Below are 24,207 nucleotides of genomic sequence, written 5' to 3'. Positions count from 1 at the left end.
ACTACAAGTACTCTTCACAAAGATGTTTGCATACGCCTCTATGCGATAAGCAAAAAAACAAGTGCCCTGCAACAGGTCGTAAAAGCGACGACCATCCATGTCTTTCACGGGCCTCGAAGGGCTTTTTCCCGCTTACATTACTTTCGGGGCTGCATTTTAACTTCTTTTAAATAAAAATATAGTCTGATTTTTGCCATTTATAACTGATGAGCGCGACGTTGAGCCAACGCATCCTCGAAGTTTGTGTTCTCGTGACGGGTTACAAAAGGAAAAATGTACCTGCAGAAACAAATCTTTGCAAAAAAAAAAAAAAAAAAAAAGCCGCTAAAGTCAGAATTATCTCGCAACCCTAAGGGAACCAACTTTCCGCAATGACTCATCTCCAGACTCGAGACAGGGCTGAATCGAATGCAGAAATTGACAAAAGTGAAAACGAAACAAACAAAAACTGTTCTATCGTCATATTCTCGAGCCCCTCAGGCGCGAAATCCACCTCAAAGAAATTTGAACTTCACTGGGAGGCTCCTGTTGGCTGCGACTGCACTTTAGGTTCATATTTCAACCAACTGTTTGCCCCGCCTTGATGTCAGCGTGCGAAAGGCCGCTTCGTTTCGCGCGAACGTGCGCCTGCGACGCCTCGGGCGATTGTGGGCTTCATTCAGCTGTGCGGGGACAGCGCGCTCTAGGCGCTCACTGGGAAGGGCGGACGGGCTTCGTCACGCACGTCAGCTACACTGTCCGCGGGATGCAGGGCCCGACGAGTCCATTGGTGAAATCTCGCCGGAACCATCTCGACAACCCCGTGCGAGCTGCTGCGCCAGCTTCGCTCCTTTGCGCGAGTGAGTGATCGCTCGGCGGGATGCCCCCTGCAATTTGTCACGTTCTGCACGCCGCGATGAGCACTGGCCGGCTCCACGTACACATCCCACCACGTACGTGAACACAGCCTGCGCGCAACTCGGAAGCACTTTATGGTGGCAATCTTCCTCCGATTCGGTTGTTTCCTGGAAACAAAACCGGCAATCAGGGCACTGTTGTATTGTGCGCCGGCGTGTGCGATCACTATCGGGCGAATTTAACGGCGCTTGTTTCTCTATACTATAGGTCCGATATATGAAGAGAGCCCTTGTGGTTTCGCTCTTCCAGAGTTCGTATAATAAACGATAAGCGAGTCTTACCTTCTTTTCTTATGTTACTTCTTTTTTTTAAATACATTTATACGGAGCAGTTGCTGTCATCCTTTTCTGCCCACGGCTACCCCTTTCTACATTTTTAGTACAAAATAAAAATTAAAAAAAAGATGAAAAGTGCTACATTTTGTCAGCTCAAACTTGGGTTGCTCCAGCCTTTACCTTTTTCTTCTTTTTTTTTTTTAAAATGACGCATGTTGCTGTAGCAAGCGTAGGAAAGCGCCCTGTTACGTCAATGCTCTAGTGTTCATGATTATTTCCGCTGACTATTGGCAGACGCTTTTAACTTGTCTTCCGATTCCTCCTGATGCTTGGTGCGCTGTATTGCCAAATGTTATTTTCTGGACAAACGACCCTGCCCTTCGTTGTTGCAGCTCCCCCGCACCTTTTTTTTTCTGTGCGCGTGTTTTAGTGAAAAGTTTGTTGAAGCACTAATTCTTCATTGCTAAGCCTTCAACTTCCTTTCCCCTCTCCCCTTTTCTTAGAGCATAGTCTTGGCTCTTTCTCCGCCAGTGCAAATGCCTGAGTGCAGTTCCTGCCATTATGGGGCACATTCATCGGCGAACAGATCATGCAGAGCCCGCGCGTTCTGGTTGCCGCATCGTCAACACCACGCTGCGTGCAACTATATTGCTCTGCTCAAAAGTGAGAGTTTTAGCGAGTCCGGCATACACAATGGTGGTTTCGTAATACAAGATGACGTCTTATGACGGTTTTTCTGTACACAATGCCTCGTGGACACACTTTGATGTTCCCTGAGTGTTCTCGAAGGAGACCAGTGAAAAATACAATTAGCATATCCTCGATAGTGACGATTCGGAAACTTTGCGCCATTAGCGAATTAGAGTACATTTTTTTCTACAAGAACGCCAATTTAACGTGTCGACATAAGGTGTTGTGGTTCGACTAAGCGTCACCGGATGTAGCCAGCCAGCGTCCGGTGACCCGGTATAGCACTCTGAAACGCGGTTCCGAAAAAACAGCGCGGTTTATTAATGTATCTCCGCCATTGTTCCAACTACCTCTTCCTTCTCCTCAGCAGACTACCCACTGCTAGTTTATGTCCCAAGTGTGTCGTGCCAGAAGAAGAAGAAAAGTATGCCACACCGGTATAACGTAAATGCCCTTGCGTATTCCTGAATATAGGACATGCTTAAACCGTCGAATAAAAACGCAAAGAGAAATCGATACAGACGACCGTTCACTGCGTGTGGCTGCCACATGGGGTAAGAGCGCTTGTTCTACAGCGAAACTGAGCATGGTAGGGTTCATGCATTTTTACTGCGCTTCATCAAAAACTCACAGAAAAAAATTGCTGGGCGGGGCTGGGTTTTAACCCGGCTCCACACTCTTCAAAGGCAAGTGTCTTAACAGACACTGATGGGCTACACAGCCATGCTTGCAGAGTGCGGATATATCTGAACCATATGCGCGCGTTGTACCCGCGGCGCAAACCAGATGTAAAAAGCGAACACTTTTGCATGACGGCTTCGTTGACTTTCGTGGTGGTGGAATAACAGCCCCCTGTAGGATAAGATGTAAGGCCAACATTGAGAGTAGTACACATCAAGAAAATTCTGGCTTTATGAAAATTTGATGCGAGACCTGCGATTCGGCGGTTCCGCGATGTGCATTTTAATGAAGGGGCACCTCAAGAGGCTGACGAACGCAAGAAAGATGAACACGCCATGCCGATTCTTCCCAACGCCAATCAAGACAATGAATGAGTTTGTAGCTTTGCTGAAAAGCTTGTGTCACCTTTGTCGTGTACTTAACAGCTTCGCTCTCATCCACCTTCACAGATCCAGTAGGATGGCTCCTTATATCTTTTACTAGTGTTGATGGCGTTGTAATAGGGGCTATTCAAAATGTACAGCGCCATCCATTGAAAAGTCCATAAGCTCGATCCGCTATGGGCGCGAGAACGAAACCAGTCGCCTATCGCAGCCTTTCAAGTGCTAGCTGCTGGTTTTTTTTCTCTCCGTTCGGCGATGACTTCTCAATGTCTCGTGCGCTGTTCAGGCAACGAGGGAGCTCTGACAATGCCGGGAACAAGGTAACACTAACTTTAATCGAATTCATCAGTTACCTGAACGAACAAAAAGAAAGTACCGACGCGAACTCGTTTCGTCAACAAAGATCGGCACCGCGCTTTGTTTCGGAAATGACTGGCTCGCGCATAAGCGCTCTTCGATCTCAGTTCTTATTTCTCCGTGCAGTTTAGTTGCTCGCCTGCAGCATAAGCTAGACTTGCACAACAATATTACGATATATGCATTTTAAAACACGGCCGACGTTGCACACGCGCGAGAGAGCATGATTGATCAACATTAGCTTGTCGGTGTTGCAGATCGACGAAAGCAATGATTTACGTATATAGACGTGCGTAAGTAGTGCTACAGACGCTCTGCGCGCGCCCACGGAAAATCGGTTCCGCCACACGAGACTAATTCGGCGCAAAGATCCCAACAGGCGTCTCTTTGCAAGCTTCGCAAGGCAGTGTGCGCCGAAGTATAGTCCGCACGCCGCGTCTGCCCTTCGCGTTACACACCCTGATCTCTCCCCTTTTATTTTAAATGCGAAGCATTTCTTAGCGAACTTCTGCGACTTTGAGCGTATCTATCTATCTATCTATCTATCTATCTATCTATCTATCTATCTATCTATCTATCTATCTATCTATCTATCTATCTATCTATCTATCTATCTATCTATCTATCTATCTATCTATCTATCTATCTATCTATCTATCTAGCCGCCTACGACTTTGTGCTCTCCTGGTCGCTTGGTTAATCGAATGTACACCAAAGTTGGTATGGTGTAACATGACTGTATGACGAACATAAATGCCAAGTCATAACATGAAAATCATGACACGCATGTCATGTACAGCATGATTTACATGCCACGCTCATGGTGCGCTGGCGGCCGTTTCGCTAGCTTGATATACACCAAAATTGGTATCTTGCGACGTGACTGTGTAACGAACATAAATAACACCAGTTAACGTGAAAATCATGACAGGCATGTCATGTACAGCATGACTTACGTGCCACGCTCATGGGGCGCTGGCGGCCGTTTCGCTAGCTTGATCGACCCCGAAAATTGTATTGCGCGTCATGACTGTGTGACGAACACAAAAACACGAGTTAACATGAATATCATGACACGCATGTCATGTACAGCATGACTTACGTGCGACGCTCATGGGGCGCTGGCGGCCGTTTCGCTAGCTTGATCTACCCCGAAAATGGTATTGCGCGTCATGACTGTGTGACGAACATAAATGACACGAGTTAACACGAAAATCATGACACCCATGTCATGTACAGCATGACTTACGTGCCACACTCATGGGGCGCTGGCGGCCGTTTCGCTAGCTTGATCTACACCGAAAATGGTATTGCGCGTCATGGCTGTGTGACGAACATAAATAACACGAGTTCACGTGAAAATCATGAGAGGCATGTCATGTACAGCATGACTTACGTGCCACGCTCATGGGGCGCTGGCGGCCGTTTCGCTAGCTTGATCGACCCCGAAAATTGCTATCTTGCGACGTGACTGTGTGACGAACACAAAAACACGAGTTAACATGAATACCATGACACGCATGTCATGTACAGCATGACTTACGTGCCACACTCATGGGGCGCTGGCGGCCGTTTCGCTAGCTTGATATACACCAAAATTGGTATCTTGCGACGTGACCGTGTGAGGAACATAAATAACACGAGTTAACATGAAAGTCATGACACGTATGTCATGTACAGCATGACTTGCGTGCCACGCTCATGGGGAGCTGGCGGCCGTTTCTCTAGCTTGATCGACCACGAAGTTGGTACTGCGCGACGTTACTGTGTGACGAACATAAATAATAGGAGTCAACATGAAAACCATGACACGCATTTTCCTCAATGACATACAAGACGATGTATGCAGCTCTTTGCTGGCTGCTTCGCATTACATCGATTCCCACAATGCGTGGGATCTGCCGGCTTTTTTCTTTTGCTTTCTTCGGTTAGCATGCGCTGCCAAAGGAGCCGTACAGTAGATGAAGCTGTTTGTTCAGTAGATCATCGCACTCATCTTTCGGCTGATCACGGGCTGTTCGCAATAGCGCAAGGTATAATACAACGCCGCCGTGGGATGGGAAAGCAAATAGCGCAATATTTTAAAAAAAGTGACAGTTTCACCGCAAGGGTGAAACAATGAACGCGATAGCAACAAATTGTAGTGTTACACGAAGTGGGGCTGGCAGCTAACTGTTTCGTATCCGATCTCTCGTAACTACAAAACGCTGGTGCAAGAGGATACGGCCGCTCCAGGGAGAGATGCTCTCCGCATAGTCACTTCGCGTTGAGAGCGCAGCACGTAGAAGGGTATACGAGCCGCCCGCTGTGATATCTTTCGAGTTAGCGCGCGCGCCAGCGATCGCAACCGCGCCCTTACATTCAAAGTTCAAAGTTGCCCCTCCCGCGACACCCCCCCCCCTCGCTTCCTCGCGTCTTTTAAGGCTCGTTAGAGACGGAGTGGGCGTTTCCTGTCTGATTCGACGGCAGTCCTCCCGAGCGGGGTGATGTTATCGCATGCACCCTCCGAGTGACGGAAATGGGCCGGCTCGTTTGAACTCTGCTTCGGCCGCGTTCGTCGCCCCCGCTCGCGCGCTTTTACCCGCGGTAGAACGTACAATGCGCGGGGGAACCTTATCAATTTGGACTTCATACCAGAAGGACATTACGGCGACGGAGACGGCAACAGCGATGGCAAAAACCCGTCAAGACTCTCAATATTATTGCTATCGCAATAAAATATATGTCAATGAACGCACACGTACAGCGTTAAAAAAAAACAGAACGGCAATACTAAATCCACGTGATAGATTACGACCACAGGACATTATAAACAACCAGTGTGCTGTGAAAAAGCATTACTCGGGCCGTTCTCGTATAAAACACGCGATCAGTATTTTTGTTTGGTTTGTGGCGAACCGCTCATGCACATGTCCATGCCTTGTTTATTTCGAAAAAAACTATGACACACGCTATTGCGAAGGGTGTAGAGATACCTGTGCCTAATGAAATGAGCCGAGGAAAGCAGCACAGCGTTGCACAGGTCGCGTAGAAACATCGTGGTGTCGATATCTGACGGGTGTTAACGACACGTGCATAGTTTATTCGCAGTGGGAGATACAAATTACAGTGAAACCTCGGTGATACGAATCTCACGGGCCCACCAAAAATATTCGTATCATCCGAAATTCATATCACCAGAAAGCATGGAAAATTAACATGCGACAAAAGAAAGCTGGGGTACATTTTCATTTATTGTTTGTTAGGGTTGCGGCAATGTCAGCAAGAACCCTGAATGATTGTCAGTTAAGTTTTCAGATGTCGGCAATCATACCACCACGTGCTTGGCGCGTCTTCCGCGACAGCGCGGACAGCACCTCTTCGAACATGGGTGGTAGCGAACGTTCGTATCACAAGTCGCTGGGTGAGAATCGGTTCCCAACAACCGTACTCCATTACATTGAGGCCAATGGGCCTTGGCCGGTACCAACGAAAAATTCGTATCACCCCGAAATTCGTATGAGCTGTGATCGTATCACCGAGGTTTCACTGTATACAGTGGAGATGTATTGCAGTGCAAGGTTACCTTAGTAGTTTGACAGTCACACCTTCTCTGCAACGCCACTAGGGAACAGCAGTTCGGCTTTGCGAAGCGGTGCGCCTCTTGCATGCTGCCGTCCGGATCACTTTTTAAGCGCGCGGAACTCCGATATTGTGTTCTGACAAAAATTTGGAGGCACAAAGGAACAAGGACAAGAAATGACAGGACTTTGGCACCAGTTCTGTCATTTCTTGTCCTTGTTCCTTTGTGCCTCCAAATTTTTGTCAGACCATGCACCAACTAGCCCAAGAACGCGTTTTAGTCCGATATTGTGTTCTCGTCGATTTGTGGCAGCACAGCGAGATCCTCGGACCATTCGGCTCTGGGTGTCGAAGAAAACGGCCGCATTTTCATGGGCCGAAAGCTCCGCCAACGACTGCTGCTCAACCCCTCCGTGGCCTTTCCTTATGGAGCCGCTAGCAGACGATTCCGCGACGGCACCCAAGAAAAAATGGCGGGAGCGCCCAGTGTTGTCGGAGCACCATCCCCTATTCATCGTGTAACGTGAGATGGATGGGAGTTTCGCTGGAAGAGTGGGGTGTGAGATGTTTGAAGCTCCTTATGAACGGCAAGACGCTAGGGAAATTCCGGTACATTACGGCCGTATAACTTATACATGGCATATTGATATGCCAAGCATACACACCACTATAATTCGCATGTATATTGCTATTCAGCTTTATTATCACCTGGCAGATTCGTTTTTTTAGAGCGTATACATCGCCAGGAAAGCGTTCACTTACTTTTAGACGTTACGATAGCGGTTACAACTTTTCCATTCAAGCATCGGAAGTATTGATGACGGTCACAACAGAACAACGCTTCTTTTCACCTTACTTCATTCCATCGTCGTCATAGTCCATGTAATACGTGAATACCAGCCTCCATCAGGCTCGTCAGACCGTATTACTTATTATAGACACGCAACGTATGCTTTCAGCTCTGTTGAATGAATGAAACGAATAAAATGAAACTAAAGATACAACACGGTTATTATCTGTTTCGCGAAAATATCTTACCTCATTACCATGTGCTGTGGTCGTGCGAAAATGGTAATCCACTCTTGTTTAACCTTACTCGCGGTTGCTTTTATCAGCCATTCTGCTTGACTAACCGATTATGTAAACGCTACTGCGCCTCTTGCGATCCACGGGCATTTCTGAACTACTCTAATTTGAACGGTCTTCCTGTGTGTTTATTCAAGACGAGCTTGTTATGAGTGACAGATTTCGGTGGCGGCGCCGGCACCTTGGCGAAAAAAAAAAACCGGCGCCGGCGAGTGCACAGCACCACAGCCCTCGACGGTGTGGCGACGGTGTGCTCTCTCGATCGTGGGCTTGTCGGCGATCAGCCGTTTCTGGTACGGCAATCTGGTATTTTATAGAGCTCACGTGGTCATTTCACGTTGCCGCATTTTATTGTTGCCTGGATATAAGCGCATTATCGTCGGTGTTGCCTGAAGCAACAGAAGTGTTGCGCTGCTAAGCACGTGGGTGAAGGCCCGATTTTCGGCATGGAGGAAGAAAAAAGTTAGGAGGGAGTATTGAGCAATGCGATAGAAAGGAAGCAAAAAAGCTGGCCCTCCTTGCCCACCCAGGTTAATATGCCTATGCTCAGGGTACGTGAAGAATTAGTAAACGAGACAAGAAAGGTGCTTCATGAAGCTTTGTCGAATAGACAGGACATCATAATCCAATAGCTGCGAAAATATTGGGGTATCGTTGGTATAGAAAATGTGTATATTCCGCTTGAGTTAGAGCAGACAGTTTCAGTTTTTTTTTTTTCAGTTATAGGTTGAGTTTATTCGTAAATACACAAAAGTTACATAACGCTTGCATACAGACGAGAGTCTTATAAGTATACTGACTTATAAAACAGGACTTTCTGCTAGAAATTAGAACACAATTGAATTGTTATAAAACTTGCAGAAGAGTAATTGGTGGCTAAAATGGGAAAATTTGAAATGAGAAACACAACCATCGCTTTCCATTTTCGAGCAGCACTGACGGATTAGTGGGGGGCTCTGCTTTCTTTCTTTCTTTCTTTCTTTCTTTCTTTCTTTCTTTCTTTCTTTCTTTCTTTCTTTCTTTCTTTCTTTCTTTCTTTCTTTCTTTCTTTCTTTCTTTCTTTCTTTCTTTCTTTCTTTCTTTCTTTCTTTCTTTCTTTCTTTCTTTCTTTCTTTCTTTCTTTCTTCGGTCAGTAAGCCCGGCAGAATTCAGGAACAAAAGCAATGCCCGCGTCACTTTGCTGTCCTGCGACGCGTTTATGGATCGTGCTCCGATGACCCTTTAGCGAGTGAGGAGAGACGTTTTCCGGTGAAAATTACTTTGAAAGAATGCGTGAAACAAACGATTTATAGCGATTTTTTTTGTACCTGGTTTTCCACCATTTTAAGAAGTTATAAATGGCGCTCACGTAGCCAAAAAATTTTTGCCGCTCAAGATATCTGGGGAAAATAGAACTGATGTTTATACGTGCGTAATTTTCTCAGATTTTTTGAGAGAAACTGATTTTTGTCGAGCGCCCCGGCTGGGACAGTTGGCGTGGAATGACCCAGGTGGCAATAACTGTACCATTCGTTTTCCATAAACAAGATGCCTTTGCTTGTCCTATAATTTGTCTTGTTAGCTTTTCGTCCGCCTAGCGTTTTTAGCCGTTCCCAATTATTGATAACTATCGCAAGTTTACATTTCCGGAACAAACAATACCGGGGCGTCGCACTAACTTGACTATCGCTTTGTAAAGACATCGCTGGTGGGAAAAAATATCATATGTCTTGTGGTGGCTAAAATGCAGTGTTGGTGGTAACGCGTTACAAGTAACGGCGTTACCGGTAACGCGTTACTTTTTTCAGTAACTAAGTAACGTACTCATTACTATTTCGGAACTGTAACGGCTAACGTACTTTCGTTACCATTTTTCGGTAACGTGAGGTGTCACGTTACTCGTTACTTTTAATTCCAAATTATACTCGCAGTCTTACACAAAATTCATTCGTCTTGTAGGAGTGCCTTTCTCAGAGCTTGCCCCGACGTTATTTTGCCGCTGCGGCGGACTGTTGTCGGCCCGCCAAGCATTGACAAAGCGACATCGCATGGGCGGGTTCTTTTTTGCGCAGGGGAAATCGCAATGGGGAGCGAATTGCCGAAATTTCATAAATGGATTTGCTATAATTTCAGCTACCTTGCTATCAAGGTTCAAGTTGCCGTTGATTGTCGATGAAGCGAAGTGTATGCGGTCCTCGTAACCGTGGAAAGCGAGCTGTCGAGATCTTCTCGGCTTGCGGACATGCAAAACTCGGTGTGTCATGAGCTCCTCCAGCACAACGGAGGGTGTCTTCTTCGCAAATCCCCTCAGAACATAATCGCCAACTGAGGATGAGTGACTGTCTGCCTTTGGTGCCACATGACATCGCCATGAGCGGGCTCAAAGAAAACTCTACGCGCCTTCAACAGCTCTTCCTGAAAGTGAATACAGGAGCACCACATAGTGCGTCCGTCGAGCTCCTATTTATCGTAAGTGTGGACGTATTCGCTAATAAGGGAGTCAAGCTGTCCGATTAAAGCTTTGAAAGCAGTGGCGTAAATCCAGAAAAATCGCAAGGGGGGACAGACACACGCCCTGCCATGCCAGCCATTTTGTTTTTTTTAGAAATATAGTTTTTATTTTAATTATGCAAAAATTGCAGTCCTGCCTTGAAATAAAAATTGGCCGCGTATCTGCGTGCTTCGCTGCAAATGTCGTCTAAAGACGATAGAAGAGGCGCTGCGTGAGATATGGACGCCATCTGGCAATACGTCGGGAAACACGAGTGCTGTGTTGCGGGCTGGTAGTCCCGGCGCTGCGGCAGGCGAAAACCGGCGGTGACCAACGCGACCGGTGGGGACGCCGGCCAGCCCGAACACGCTGTTTGGCGCGATGCGCCGAAGGAGAAGAAACGTCCGCACTCAACGAGTACTCTCCACAAACTCTCTTACTTACACGTCGCCTGGGTAAAACAGGAATGCCAGAGGGGCGCCCCCTGTCATTCGTACAATGCAATACTGAACCGAAACCGAAACACAACATGAGCTTGTACATAGGGCACGGAGGAAGACAAGTTTCAGCGCAGTCGCATTTTCAGCGCACCTTAAGAAACTAGGGTTGTAACATTGTAGGGCGAGTAGGGCCAGAAGGACCGTCACGACGAAAACCTGCCTCCTCAGTCGTATTTGCCTGGAACGTTGGTGTGGCTTCGCGTTCCCTTCTCCGCTCCTGGCCTTTCCGCAAAGCTACTGCCTAAGTACGAAGTCTCCTACCGCGTCCTACGTCAAGCATCCCCAGTTAACTATATGATTGAGCCTGTTCAATCATCAACGGACCGCCGTCGTCGCGGCCGCGAGACTGTTCACGTCGATCGACTGAAGCCGCATTATGACCCACCAGTTGTACCTGTTCCTTAGGTCGCCAGGATGGCTCCTTTTCCGCGGGGGAGTGATTTGTAACATGGTAGGGCGCAGACAAGAACGCCTGCGATAGAAGAAGACGAAGACGGTTGTTGTTGGCGCTCGCGCTTGCTCGGCTTGGACCGCTGATCGCTTCAGCTGTGGCAATCTTTTAATAAACGCGTGACTGCCTCAGCGTTAAACGCATACCATCAAGGTCTTTAAAATTGCGTATCTATGTATTTTCTGTTAAAGGAACACACCGCCTAATACATACCTAGGGATGTTGCGCCTCAGATATGCGTAATGTTTGCTTTTTGATCAACAATGTACACAAGTATGAACCTAGTCAGCCGTTCATGATGGCTGGCCCTTGGGCAAGTGGTTCAACTTTGGCCGAGTGGCTGAATCGAGGGACGTGCCGACAAACAGAAAGACAGACAGAAAGACAGACCAAAATTTCTGCGTTTAAGTTCCCCAAGAAAGACTATCGTCTTTAAAATAAAGAAAGCGAGCATGGGCCTCGGCGCCGGGCCAGGGAGCTTAAAGGGACACTAAAGGCAAATAACTATTTATATCAGAGTGAAAGGTCAATGTGTGCACGAACGTCTAAATACCCTAGTGCAGTACTGAACTGTGCCGTACAGCCTAGTGTGCTGTATTTAACTGTCAAGTAATTAAAATGTAATGTTCGAAAGCTAAATCTGAAGGGGGGACACTTGCAAGGGGTTTGTCCCCCAGCCCGGCCACAAGGGGGGTCAGGACCCCCCTGATTCCCCCCCCCCCTCAATGATTACGCCACTGTTTGAAAGGCAGCTGTTGCTTTTATTCAGCGGTTTGTAATAACGTTAGAAAACCGTTCCTGTACTACTCTAGCACTGTCTATGAAATTCGTATTCAAAATCAGTTTTACTTGATATTTGCAACGACGCCTACGTTTCTGGTTATTGAACTTCGGAGCAAACGAGGCTAACCTTGAAGACTTTGACGTGCGCAGTCGCAATATTTGCGGCAATTATACAGGTCAAATTGAAAAAAAAAAGAAACTTGTTTATGTGCGCAAATTTTCTCCAGATTTATGCCATTTAAGCATTCCTTTATTGTTACAAAAATTGCGCATTGATTTTGGTACCAGAAGCACGCTGTCATAATTCTGCAATCTTTTTCAGTGATGTTTTCATTTCATAGAGCATTGATGATGAAATTGATTACTTTGTGTTTAATGACTCATTCCGAAAAACAGCTTCCCCATGTGCTACAGAGTTAGAAGACATCACATGTAACTATACAGGTAACTTCAGGCCACTATAGTACTACGAAGATACGGTACATTTGTGCAAATCATTCTCGTTTAGTCAGTATCTGGGGTTGGATTTTTATTTGGGCGACAACTTTAACGTGATATCTAAATATGAGCTTTATAAAGTAGCTATTGTAGGTTCTTGAGGCGAAGACGCACTCATTAAGATTTCTGGATATGGAGTAACGGCGGAAGTAACGTCCGTTATTTTTTTTTCGGTAACGGTAACGCGTTAACTATTTTATTGGTAACGAATGGCGGTAACGCGTTCCTTTTTCTTTAGCGTAACGAGTAACGTATTTATTTACTTTTTCCGGTAACGCATACAACACTGCTAAATGCAAAAGAATGTTGAAATGGAAAACTATGGCTTTCAATTTTTTGACATCACTGACGGTGGAATGGGAGGCGCTGCTTTCTTCCCTTCCTTCCTTCTTTATTTCTTTCTTAGTACATATACCATGCAGCTGAATCAATGGCTGCACTGAGGCGTGTCTTCGGGGCTTCGTCGTGGACTGACAGCGTTCCACTTGCTCTCCCCACCGCAGCGCATCGCATGGTCGATCACGCTGCGCACACAACATCGTATCAAGTGATGGACGACAGCGAGCACCAATGCTTTTTCTTACTCGGTGCCCACTCATGTTTCACGCTTCTCGCTTTACGCGCGCATGAAGCTTGTGCAAAATGCGTGGAGCATCGAAGTAAGGACAAAACCATATAGTCGTTCGGTGTACTTTGGTTATGTCGTATACTACAGATGCCCGCGTTTTGAATCCTAGGCAATGGGCGGTACACGATGAGTACAGAGCAGATGCCCAAGTTGATAGAAGAAAGCCCGCTCTCAAAGTGCCGAATCCGTGTTTGCATAGAGACAAATTTCACCTTATATAATGGCGGTTGTGTATCGGTGAACAGCGAACGTTTAATCGGGCAGCTTGTACCCAGAATTCAAAACAACACCGAGCACGGTCTGAAGGCGTGGAATTGAATCGCGCTGCTCAAGTCCAATCCGCTGTCCTTATAGCCACCATGAGCACGCATTCTGTAGTTGGCATTCGCGTAGATTCCATACTGTGCTACAACGCCTGGCGTCGTACGCGTAATATTTTTAGGCGCGCCTCTCGCGCTGTCTAATTGACAAAAAAAAAGTTCACAAAGTTTCGCATACAGCAAGGATGCGTTTTGTGCGGCACTTACAACGCAGCGGCAGTATACTGTAGCCTCATATACATAAACTCGATGCGAGCTTGTCATATCAAAAGTCGAGAAGACCTAAAGCGACCATCAGATTGCGTTTATGTGAATCTTGCCAAGCGGGTTGAACGAGGTCACATATACAGCGAATACAACGGAAAATGGAATATAACGTTAACAAATGTGATCTCCGGCGAAAAGCCGTTTAGGTATACCTTTCTTGCGTAATGCATGAGGTGCGTTTAGGTCTTTCGAAAACAAAGCACACGGGGGGCGAAACTATAGTGAAGACAGCACCAACGTTAAGCGAAAGCTTCTACAAGTTCATTTCAAATTCAGCTTCTACAAACACTGCGTCCACAAGGTAATATTTATTGGTTCCACATACACGCTTATGCAGATATATACAATACCTGGGACGAAAATTGTGGAAATGTTCGACGTTGAATCAAAATTGAGCACAGGCTGAAACCGAGATTCGCAGAAATACGATACTTGTCTGAAAACACCGCATTCGCAGTTTGTTTATTAAAATATGTGTCTGCGGCCAACTCGAAATAAACACCGTTGCCGTGTGAGCCGTTACCATGATCTTACCAGCACAGATATTGGAAATCGGCAGTTCCTTGTCACCGTGGGGCCCCTTGTCTCCTCAGTACTGTATTGGAAACGATGCCGTGCTTTCAAAAGCAGTCTCTCGCCACGTGCGTGGAAAAACAAAACCTTGAGTGATAGCTGGCCCACCATAGCAGCGTGGGCTGACACCCGCATATAGATTGGCGCAGAAAACAGACAGACAAATAAAAAAGAATCGCACTATAGTTTTCCACTCTCGTCACTCTAAAAGGCTACGTTACTGAGAAATTTCTGCTTTTTTTAGCGGTTGTTCGCCAGCGAGCAAAATCACAAACGTACCTTATTCGCGATGAGTGAGAGTGAAATTCCGTTTTCACTTTGCTTTTTCATGTTGATAAGATAATACGGTGCATTCCGCTTTTGCGACAGTTATCAGCAAGGCCAGCCATGAGGCGGCTGAAGGAGCCTTTGTGCGGAATTAATTTAGAGGAAAAAGTGAAGGCTGGCGAGTTCTGTGAAGGAATCGAGAGAAAGCATTCAACGAAGGCAAGGATGGTCAGCCCAGCGAAAGGCGGACTGGTCTTCTCTGCAGAGCTTGTAAGGCCGGAACCAAATGGAGAAACGTGTGACAAGAGAACGGAAAAGAACACAAAAAGGAATAAGATAAAAGCCAAAGCTTTTTAAGTAGGGGGAACCTTTAAAAAGCGTTTAGCTAGAGATCTTTGCGCAAGAAGACAAATATACGATAGGCAGAAGGAAAAAACAATAATGTTGCAAAGCAAACATGAGGCAGTGGAAAGAGAATTCACGACACGAGCGTTAAAGTTTCAGGCGTCACGCTGTAAGAAGCTGAACAGATGGATGATAGCGTTGCCGTAATTGCTCAAGTGTGTGGGCTGTTAGGAGAAAAGCCGGACGCATTGATCGCAACGTAATAAATTGGCGCGTCAACAAATGTACAAATAATGAAAGATGGCTGCGCCAGCATCTCTTTACGAATCGTCAATGCCGAACGAATAGAAAGCAGATTATAGTGCTTCTTTTTAAGTGCTAAGTTACATTTGTCGGGACAAGAGGATGAGCTAGTTTCGTAAAGCGAGCGCTTGCGTTCTCTTCATGGGAGGCCGATGCTCAGAACGGCGAGTAAAACTATAGTAAAACTGTCGACCTTGGCCCTATTGGCAACTTCTGAAGACGCTGCTAGTGGTGACAACACTGCTCAGATAAACAATGACGGCTACGATATCCAGGATCACGGCGGAAGTTTCGCTATGCGTTTGCTTAAGCGTTGTTCTGTAGGTTGTGGACTGTGGTGCTGAATCGCGGAATTTAGTCGAAGGCGAAAGGGTGCCTGCAGACGATCAGTTTATATCGATCTGAAGGATTTCGGAGACGAAAGAGGGAAATAGTTCCGCTGTACGTGCGAATGCCCCGCCCGTTCGGCGAGCCGTATCGGATTCACCCCCCCCCCCCTGCCCCCCCCCCCTGCCCCCCCTTTTTTTTAACACGAAAGAGTTTTATGCCGGGGTCCACCACGGCTCCACTGACGTATTTCCATCACGGATATGACGTTGTAAAATATAAAGACTAACAGTGGGCAAAGACAAAAAACCAGAAGAAAAAAGCCGGCAGATCCCACGCATTGTGGGAATCGACGTAATGCGAAGCAGCCAGCAAAGAGCTGCATACATAGTCTTGTATGTCATTGAGGAAAATGCGTGTCATGGTTTTCATGTTGACTCCTATTATTTATGTTCGTCACACAGTAACGTCGCGCAGTACCAACTTCGTGGTCGATCAAGCTAGAGAAACGGCCGCCAGCGCCCCATGAGCGTGGCACGCAAGTCATGCTGTACATGACATACGTGTCATGATTTTCATGTTAACTCGTGTTTTTATGTTCGTCACACAGTCACGTCGCGCAAAACCAATTCCGGGGTAGATCAAGCTAGCGAAACGGCCGCCAGCGCGCCATGATCGTGGCATGTAAGTCATGCTGTACATGACATGTGTGTCATTATTTTCATGTTAACTTGTGTTATTTATGTTCGTTACACAGTCACGTCGCGCAATACCAATTTCGGGGCAGATCAAGCTAGCGAAACTGCCGCCAGCGCCCCATGAGCGTGCCACGTAAGTCATGCTGTACATGACATGCGTGTCATGATTTTCATGTTAACTCGTGTTATTTGTGTTCGTTACACGGTCACGTCACGCAATACCAATTTCGGGGTAGATCAAGCCAGCGAAACCGCCGCCAGCGTCCCATGAGCGTGACACGTAAGTCATGCTGTACATGACATGCGTGTCATGATTTACATGTTAACTCGTGTTATTTATGTTCGTCACACAGTCACGTCGCAAGATACCAATTTTGGTGTATATCAAACTAGCGAAACGGCCGCCAGCGCACCATAAGCGTAGCATGTAAATCATGCTGTACATGACATGCATGTCATGATTTTCATGTTTTGACTTGTCATTTATGTTCGTCATACAGTCATGTTACGCCATACCAATTTTGGTGCACATTCGATGAACCAAGCGACCAGGAGAGCAAAAAGTCGTAGGCGGCTAGATAGATAGATACGCTCAAAGTCGCAGAAGTTCGCTAAGAAATGCTTCGCATTTAAAAGTTCCGTCACCGGGAATCGAACTTACGACCCCTAGCTCCGCAACGCGCAGCGCGAAACGATTCGGCCACGGACGGCACGTTCTTCGAAATGCTAACGGCGAGCTATTTATATACACCATTTGCCGCTGGCGATACACTGATATCCGTATTACAGCGTGTTTTTGTTATCAGTAGCGAGATGGCGCGAAGGGCTCGAAGAGCGTAGAGTTACTGTATATGCTACCTTTAGGTAGCAGAGTTGCGCATCTGTCTTCCAACGCCGCTAGCAACCATGCATTGCGGAGAAGCTGCCGCTTGGGCCAATTTTCTTATTTCTTGACGCCGCCGCTGCAGCGAACTGAATTAACACTAGCCATCGATAGCCAATGTTTATCGCCGGTCTTCGACACGCCAGACAGGTTAATCGGCGACACGGTAGGCATGTCGCTTGCAAAAACGAAGTCCGACTTCACCGCATAGCTGTGGTTGCTAGCCGGACCTATGCGCAACTCTGCTACCTAAAGGTAGCACATACAGTGACTCTAGAAGAGCGCGCTTTAATAACCCTTTGCGGTCCAAAACCTTTATCCACTTTCCGGCTCTAGCGGTCCGAAACTATTTCGCCAGTTTCTGGCGCCGCGAATAAAAACACAAGCTGTGGAAGAGAAACGCACAGGATATTTATTTTTGCTCCTGCATTCTGCAGGCAACTCTTTTAGTGATATTTGGGCAACGTATGATACCGCTCAAAGCATTCCCCTGTGTGCAGGCCAGGGTTATTACTGCAGGTTTCCACCGCCGCCGTCGTCGTCTTCGTCACTCACTTCTGTCGAATCACTGTCATCACTGTCTGGTGGAGGCACGTAATTCTCTTCCTCACTAAAGTCATCCTCGCTTTCGCTAAAAGCACCGCCGTAAAACGCACGCGGTGAAAACGTGGCCATGCTTCTCAGCGAACCGCGCGCGCGAGTGGGTACGCTCTAGGCCCCGTGCTGATCATAGTGCTGCACCCTAGTGTCAAAAAAGTAAAACCTCAACAAACAAAGCTCACTTATTCCTCAAGAGATGGCCCTTCATGTATACAAAAAATGCGCGCGACTCGCGGTGAGAAAACAGCAAAATTTAAACCACGAACACCCTTGTCGGGCGGGGCCCGACAGCGGACCGCTACGGCCGTGTTGCGTTGTCGGGCGCTGCCCGACAACGGACCGCAAAGGGTTAAAAGTCGCCGCCGTTGCGACGAGCGCCCGCCTCTACAGGGCGTGGTCGCTTGTGCTTGCGCTTATATCGTGATCGCGGTGGTTCGTACGTCTTGCGTTGAGAGCACGAAGGTCACTTGGCCCACTGCAGCGGCCGCTTTTGCGAAAGGAGCGCGGTGCTCACGCAGAAATAAGTTACAAATGTGACAGTTCGCTCTCATCCTGTGTATGTTCGTTCCGTGCGTCCTTTCTGCTTGAGCAGTGCGTTGCGAGTTTCGAGCTGCTTGCCGTTCTTCACGTGACAATACAATTTGTTGCTGTAGCATTCATTCCTTCGCCTTTGGGGCGAAAGAATGCTCAACAAACGCTCAACTACGTCAGTGAAGACACGTTTCGCTTTCGTGTTATACCGATTCCTATAACAGAGGGATCAGCCATGTTTTTTTCAGATGATAAAGAGCCTTTCAAGCGAGCCGCGGCGGTTAAAGAAGGCAAGTGTTTGTTCGTAGCAGGCATCTCCGAAAGGTGGAAGAACTTGTGCGTGGCGGGAGATCCGGAGTTAGCACCATAGCGCAGGTCCATACAGCGGGGGGGGGGGGGGGGGGAGGGTTGAAGAATGTGAAGTTTCACTGAAGCGCCACCCCCTCCCACTGAGGCCCTTGCGATCAGAACGCAGTGCAAAGACGAGAGGTCGTCCTTCGCCCCTTAGCTCCTTAGCGTGCTTAGCTGGGGGGGGGGGGGGGCTGCCGCTCCCCCTGCCCCACCCCTTCCTCCTGTTCGAACGCGTACGGTTGAGACAGCTGTCCATTTAAGAAATCACTTTTTCGCACGCTGGAAATCGGAAAGTATGCAAATTGTTCTGCGTGATTTTGATTTCTCGGGCAAAAACACAAATATTAAAAACACGCCACTCACATGTGAATGAGATGTGCATTTAAAAGCTAGGTTTGCATGAGCGATGAAATCGTTATTAAACCTTGAGTAGGGAATAACTAATTGGAGCAAATTGCGTTTTATTTCAATTAACCGCGCTAAGTTTCCAAATATTAGCGATGGCTTACCTTGAGCAAATTCATTTGTATGGGTGTAAGCGCATCACTTGTAAACCAATCCATTCAACAGAATTCGGTTATGTGCACTGTCGCAAATAAATCTAGTGGTGCGGTGCGCAGGGTGAATGCGCCAAAAGCTGGAACAAGCGCTATTCGCAATTGCTTTTAAATTTATTGCGAGCAGATGAACTGCCAAAGAGCGGCGTTGAATGATAACATAGCATTGCTTACATACACCGGGAGGCATAGCGTGCGTGTGTCTATCACGATCGAGTCTACTTCAGGCTTCACTACTACATTGCAAGCGGACAAAAGTACATCAGCGAGAATATTCCTTACACTTAATTTGATCATCAGTAACACTAATGATCGTCCAGAAAATAAACATTACCAAATATCGCGTAAATGCCCTATATATTGAAGCACTTGCCTAAACGAAAATACACCCCGCTCTTCGATAATGCCGCATGAGATTATAACACACACACTAATATTAATATTCTACTCACCCAGTAGAGAGAAGTCGCGAGTGAACTGTTTCCATCAAACAAGCACTGAGTCACTTGCTTTTTTTTTCCGACGCGCAAATTTCTAATCCACGTCGTTCTACGTTGCGTGCGGTCTGTATCTTTCGGGAAACGATGCGTTGCTGCCCTTTCATCACGATCACACGCCTGTTGGCATACAAAACAGGTCTTTGGACATAACTTCATTTTTTTTTCGGGCTTGTACGCGGCGACATGGCAGCAATTAAGGAACGCTAGCGCAGCTCCTCAGCGTGCCGCCATGTGAGAGTTTGTTTCGCTTCAACGTTTACCCTGGATCTTCTGATTCCAGGCGCGCCCACTAGGTGGCGAGCGCTCACTTAGAATCGCCCAATAGAGCTGTGCACGGGCCGTATTTCCGAGCCCGAGCCCGGCCCGGGCCCGCTGACTTTGTCGAAGGCCCGCCCGAGCCCGACGGCAAAGGGCTGCGAGCCCGCCCGGCCCGGCCCGACGTACGAAAACACAATCCCGGGCCCGGCCCGGCCCGGCTTTTTGAAGGTTCGCTGTGGAAAGAAAACATCGTTTTCCGGTAATTTGGCATTTGATTGAGCATATCGAATATGATCAAGCGACACACGACGAACAGTCTCTAATAGAGACTGTTCGCGGCGCTTTTGCTATGCAAGTATACGGCCTCATGCCAGCAACAATGGAGTTCGCTCGCCAAAGCCGTCACGTGTATGGGGTATGCCCATGCAAGCGTCAGCTTGCGCGAAGGCAATCTACGTCGGGTCGCTCATCGCTGTCGCGTGCATTTTCACTCATATGGGATTTTGCCTTAAATCTAACGCGAACAGTCGTGTGGCGCCGTCACTAGCTCAGGTGGTGCTACTTCTCTGTTTGTCGGAGTGCAACAGAGGCAGTGCTTTACCTGCTCCCCTTTTGTTTAAAGTGGCGAATGGAAAGGAAAAGCGGTAAAGGGCGGTCGCGGAAAAGGCGCTGTATGCGTGCTGGAAAACAATTCCCGCTCATTCTCTATATTTCGGGCTTGAGTCGGGCTTTGCGCCGGGCCCGAGCCCCGCCCGATAAAGCTCCAAGTAGCCCGAGCCCGGCCCGCGCCCGAGGTTATAGTACGTCGGCCCGCCCGAGCCCAGCCCGCGGGCCGGGTCGGGCTCGGGCTTTCGGGCTACCCGGAGCCCGTGCACACCTCTATCGCGCAACGTACAGCTGCACGAGCGCCAGTAACGGCGCTGTAGTTCCGCCAGGATACAGCAGCACACGCGCACGCGGGCAATCGTTCACATGCGAGTGTGAGCAATCGCCTGTGACACTCAAATGACAGGATTTTGCGTCCAACACAATGGATGATGCACACCATAATAAAGCGCTACGGAACGTTAAAAAAAGGGAACACTTATTATGCTTCAAACGCAGATGTTTTAAATTTTGTGTGTAGTTTGCGCAAAACAGATTGGTATAGGCGATTACTTAAGATGTTTGAGTCTTTCTTTCATCGCGTAACGTCAGTTGGCCGATCTGTAATTTTTGTCCTTGCACTGATTTTTTCTGCCGACCGCGTCCCTATTTGCAAACAGTCGAACTGTCTTGTAATATGTGCGGAGTGCCAAACCATACACACTTGATGCATTGATGTACGGCGTTTTGACGCTCCTTACCAGAATTTTGTGACTTCAAGCGAGGCTTTACTGTTAACGACTGGATCATTTCGAGAAGTAGCGCTGCCCACCGAAGCGTTCATCTAAGACGATTTTCTGCCACATTAACTCAGGAGCAAGAAAAAGGACTCATTTTGGCTCACCCCGCCGGAAACCTCATAAAAGAAGAGTTTTCCTCTTATTTTGATCGATAGGTTATGTATCTTTTAACAACTCCTCTTTTCTCTGGCGCTCATAAAGCGCCTCGATCGGCCGGCCCGCCGACAGTGTGGAAGCTCTAGTTTCTCTAGTACACACTATAGTCGCGTGGATGTCTTTGCTCGAGCACGAAACAAAGCTCGTCGCGTCGTCGTTTCCTTCCTGCAGCCCTGTTTCCTGTTTTCTGCTCGTGCTGTATAATATGTAGACCCCCTCGGTCGGGTGAGGTTACACTGCAGTTGCAGCCCTGCATGACGTCCATTTAACAGTGTCGACGCGATGTATGTGCGCGCGTTTCTTTTGTTTCGATCCTTCTCCCCCTTTTCTTAGTGCGGATGACTGGTGGCCAAGTGTAGCCATACCACCAGAATTTCACGTGCCGCCACAATAGCTTATGCAACGAACAAAGTTTACAGCGGGTACTTCACTGCGAAAAGAAGAGGCGAAACCTAAAATTATGCGTGATTACACACAATACAGATAACACACCGAGGAAATTGAGCTTCTTAGAGGAGCCACGGCAAGAACGCGCACGCCTTTATCCCGGTCTTATAAAGGAATGAAATCCGCGGAGAAGGCATTTTTATTTTGAATGTCATTCTCTAACTTTAGATTTCTTAAAAATTCTATAACGGGCCATGGTTTATCCTCCGAATACATTAGCCTTATAAGTGAGGTGGGGCGGCTACCTTTAAGCGAAGGATGAACATTTATGAAGAAGGCTCATACTGAAGTGAAACGTTGCTGCCTTTGCTAATGAGCTCGTTTAATATCGCTTTTCTTTAAGCGGTTCCTATCCGAAAATACGCTTTACGCCTTAACGTAACGAAATAAAGCGTAGAATTATAATCCTGTTACCGATAATAATTTAGGGAAATGTATTTTGTTCCGTAGAAACTCTCCATTTTTGGGAGCATCATCAAGCGAGGCGGTAAGGTTAAGTCCTCATTTATTGTGGTTCACGAAAAGCTGGAATTAAAAAGGCTTAATCGATCGTGTCTCTCTTTTCTGTTAAGCAGCTGCATAAAACCAACGTCGTTCCTTGGAGCACACTGCTTGATCTGTACTAGAATGCGGCTTCCGATGTAAACGAGAGACAACAGTGCGTATTTACTTGGCTTTGGTAATTACAGAGGTGTAACGCTTTCGAAACTTCTGAATTTGTCAGTTTCCGTTCCAGTGAGCGACGGAGGAGGAGGAGGAGAAAGAGGAAGGAAAGGCAGGAAGATTAACCAGACGCGCGTCCGGTTTGCTATCCTACGCTGGGGACTATTTAGTTCAGGTTTAGGGGCCGAGCTTCTTTTTAGTGCTGCGAACTATCTCGTATCAACAGTTCATAAAAAAGTGCTATGTAATGCAAGTTAATACAAGTTAGCTTACAGATACTCCCCACGGACTGTTAACAGAAGGCGTGCAGGAAAATGGTCATTGGATAGTGTATCATCATCATCATCATCATCATCATCATCATCATCATCATCATCATCATCATCATCATCAGCCTGTCTACGCCCACTGCAGGGCAAAGGCCTCTCCCATGTTGCGCCAATCAACCCGGTCCTGTGCTTTCTGCTGCCACGTTATACCTGCAAACTTCTTAATCTCATCTACCCACCTAATTTTCTGTCTCCCCCTCACGCGTTTGCCATCTCTTGGAATCCAGTCAGTTACCCTTAATGACCACCGGTTATCCTGCCGACGTGCTACGTGAGTGAATAAACTTTATTACAAGATCCGGCATGTTTGTGGTCCGGGCTAGACCGCACAGGTAGATACCTGGAGACCTTGTCTCCCTATAGCCTCCCTGGCCTGCTGGATAGCCCATATCCATTTCTTCTTGATTTCAACTATGATGTCCTTAGCCAGGGATAGTGTATAAAAAGCTTTAAATATGGTCTGCAGGAATTGTCTAGTCAATCTACCAATTCAATAGAGTAATAGTTTTTATGCACTCTAAGAAAACATTCGCTGCGGCTGTGGAATCCGATAGGGCGTGCCGTACCTTGATTCGGGAACTTAACGCAGCCCTTCGTCTGAACTTCAGCTGGATATTAGACATTTTTGTTGCCGTACAACATTGCCTAACGTGACTCACTGCGTCTTGCTGGCATATCGATGCACTCTTCCATCAAAACGCCTAACCCCTGTTAACTCCAACCTGCCCTATCTGCGGGCTGTGCCCGCGTTTTTGGTGGCAGATTTTCTGGGGAGCTGGAGCCGTATAAGGCTCTCGCATTAAAGCTCGAGCTCGACTCGAATAAAGAGGTTCCTTATAATATACATGAAATACGCGTGAACACATTTTGCACTGCTGATGCATCAGACGGCAAGAGTACAGTAGTCTGCAGTTTAAACGCTATATTTGACACGCATGGCAGCTGGTGCTTTTTGAGCCACCGGTATGCACTGGTTGCACCGAGCTGACGCATTGTGGTATACAATGAAAACGAGGGCACTTATGGCGCGTTGTGACTGAATGTGGTCGTCCAGAATTCACCCGTTTCTCGCCGCAGTGGCGGTCGCCGGCCTTCAAGGGGGTCAATTTTCGTGTTTGTATTGTATTCATTGATGTCTTGCATCGAAATACAGTTCATATTTCCGCTTTTACCCACAGTAATAATGC

Source organism: Rhipicephalus sanguineus, chromosome 1 (genome assembly GCF_013339695.2).
Source record: "Rhipicephalus sanguineus isolate Rsan-2018 chromosome 1, BIME_Rsan_1.4, whole genome shotgun sequence".
NCBI classification, from domain to species: domain Eukaryota; kingdom Metazoa; phylum Arthropoda; class Arachnida; order Ixodida; family Ixodidae; genus Rhipicephalus; species Rhipicephalus sanguineus.
This window is presented reverse-complemented; position numbering follows the sequence as displayed.